Source organism: Plecotus auritus, assembly GCF_963455305.1.
Source record: "Plecotus auritus genome assembly, chromosome: X".
Lineage (NCBI taxonomy): Eukaryota > Metazoa > Chordata > Mammalia > Chiroptera > Vespertilionidae > Plecotus > Plecotus auritus.
The window spans coordinates 30,359,485-30,362,624 of NC_137784.1; the positions used below are offsets into that span (position 1 = coordinate 30,359,485).

The 3,140-nt window shown below is 37.1% G+C and overlaps 1 pseudogene across 1 annotated transcript; it reads left to right on the forward strand.

Moving 5' to 3' along the window:
- Window positions 1-2,047: 2,047 nt before the first annotated feature.
- Window positions 2,048-2,791, forward strand: LOC308239688 (farnesyl pyrophosphate synthase-like; annotated as a pseudogene). Its single transcript has one exon. The product of its transcript is annotated as a farnesyl pyrophosphate synthase-like (transcript).
- The last annotated feature ends 349 nt before the right edge of the window (window positions 2,792-3,140 follow it).

Below are 3,140 nucleotides of genomic sequence, written 5' to 3' on the forward strand. Positions count from 1 at the left end.
CATTGATCTATATGCCTATTCTTGTGCTAGTACCCAGGTTGTTTTGACCCAGTGATCCTATTTCTAAGAATATATCCTAAGGAAACTGAAACACCAATTAGAAAGAATATATGCATCCTTATGTTCATAGCAGCACAATTTACAATAGCTAAGATCTGTAAACAGTCCAAGTTCCCATCAGTAGATGAGTGGATACAAACACTATGGCACATTTATACCATGGAATACTATGAAGCAGTAAAAAAGAAGGCTCTCTTACCCTTTGAGACAGCATGGAGGGACCTGGAGAGTATCATGCTAAGTGAAATAAGTCAGTCAGAGAAAAACAAGTATCACATAATTACACTCATAGATAATTGAATAAACAAGATTTAATACCTATATACAATGGAATACTGCTCAGTCATAAGAAAAGTTGAAATATTTCCATTTGCAACAACATGGATGATCCTTTAGAATATCATGCTAAGCAAAATAAGTCAGACAAAAAAAGTTTAAGAACTATATGATTGCACTCATATGTGGGATTATAAAATTGAGACCAACAAATAAACAAACAAGAAAAACAAACAGAAACTCATAGACATAGACAACAGTATGGTAGTTACCAGAAGGAAAGGGGATAGGGTGTAACAAAGGGTAAAGGCAGTCCAATATATGGTGACAGAAGATGGTTTGACTTTGGGTATTGGGCTCATTATGCAATATTAAAATCATATATCATAGAAATATACACTTGAGACATATATAAACTTATTACCTAATGTCATTCTAATAAATTTAATAGAAAGATAGAATAGGCCCTGGCCAAGTGGCTTTGTTGGTTGGAGCGTCATCCCATACACCCAAAGGTGGCAAGTTAAATTCCCGGTCAGAGCATTTACCTAGGTTGTGGGGTCAATTCCTGGTCATGACACATACAGGACACAAACTATCAAAGTTTCTCTTTCCCTCCACCCTCACCCTCCTCTCTCTTAAAAAAAAAATCAGTAAAAACATATCCTCAGATAAGGATTAAGTAAAATAGTAAAATAAATTAAAATAAAATAACTCAAAGCTAGTGAGAGTATAAATTGATTAAAAGCATTCTGTTTGGAAAGCCATCTGATATGCAAAATGTTGATATTCTAAATATATCATTTCTTCTAATGTAATTAACTAGAATATATATGCATGTATGCATAACCCATGGGCACAAACAATGATGTGGTGAAGGCCTGGGGTGGGGCAGGGACTGAGTAGAGGGGGACAACTAAGAGGGGGTAATGGGGAACGTCTGTAATACTGTCAACAATATAAATAAACAAACAAACAAATAAATAAATAAATAAATAAACATTTTTCAAGTCAACTATCTGGTTATTCTGAGGTATAGTTTGTATAGAATAGGAAGTATAAATGCGTAATTTATCTTTTTTTTCTATTTCAGTTTTGAAAATAATTAGTTGGCTTGTTAGTATCCTCACAAGGTGATCTATGAGTTTCCATTTCTAAGTATAATTTTGAATGGATGAATTTTAATGCATTTCATGTTTTCATTCATTGCAATTATTTCCTTTATTGAAGTGAAAATCGGCTTATAGTTTATCAGCTAGCTCTGGAGCTCTTTTGACATGATTGCAATAGTCTTTTATGTCATTCCAAAAAAAAAACACAAAAAAACAAGAAAAGTAAGATATATCAGAATCATTTTTATACATTTTTTTTTTTGCCACAGGCCTCTATTTAGCCATTTCACTGTGAAACCCTGGTCTCCATTAATGGGGAATGCTACTTAGAGATCACAACAGCACTTCTCTCTGGTTGGCAGGTGCTAACTGAGAATGACATGGGACCCCCAGATACAGGAGATGATATTGACAAGCTCAAGGAGGTCCTGGAGTACAATGTCATTGGAGGCAAGTACCAGAGGGGTATGACAGTGCTCATAGCATTTCAGGATCTGGTGGAACCAAGAAAGCAGGATGCTGATAGTCTCCAATGGGCCTTGCCTATGGGCTGGTGTGTGGAACTGTGTCAAGCTTTCTTTCTAGTGTCAGATGACATTATGGATTCATCCCTCACCTGACGAGGGCACATATGCTGGTATCAGAAGCCAGGCATAGGTTGGATACCATCAATGATGCTATGCTTCTGTAAGCATGTATCTAGCATCTGCTGAAGCTCTACTGCCGAGAGCATCCATATTACCTGAACCTAATCAACCTCTTCCTGCAGAATTCCTATCAGAATGAGATTGGACATATCCTAGACCTCATCACAGCCCATCATGGCAATGTGGATTTTGGCAGATACACTGAAAAGAGGTACAAATCTATTGTCAAGTATAAGACAGCTTTCTACTCTTTCTACCCTTCTGTAGCTGGTGCCATGTATATGGCAGGCATTAATGGGGAGAAGGAACTTGCCAATGCCAAGAAGATCCTAGTGGAGATGGGAGAGCGCTTTCAGATTCAGTATGATTACCTTGACCTCTTTGGGGACTCCAGTGTGATGGGCACGATTGGCACTGACATCCAGGACAAAAAATGCAGCTAGCTGGCTGGTGGTTCAGTGTCTGCAATGGGCCTTTACGGAACAGTGTCAGATCCTGCAGGATAAGTATGAGCAGAAAGAGGCTGAGAAGGTAGCCTTAGTGAAGGCACTCTAGAATAGCTGAATCTGCAGGCTGTGTTCATAAAGTTTGAGGAAGACAGTTACAGCTACCTTGTGTGTCTCATTGAGCAGTAAGTACTCTTTGCTCCTGCCCCCAGCCATCTTCCTGCGGCTAGCAGATAAGATCTACAAGTGAAAAAAAGTGACCTGGAGACTTCCAGGGCAGGGAGGGGACTCTCTCAATAAATTACAGTAAATCCTCACTTAATATTATCTATAGGTGCTTGGATACTGCAACAAAATGTTTCTATAGACTAATTGATATAGACAAGAGTTAAGTTTTTATGTCATATTTCTGGACACACAAAAAAATCTCCAAACACTTCTAATATTAAACACTGAAATAAATGTGAGCTATACAGACATTTAAGGAAAGAATAAAAGCAGATAAGATTATTTTTTTAAATCTATAAGCAGAATTATGAACATATTAATGAGATATATATAATTACATAAAATAAGCACTTAAAATTGTTTTAAGTGCT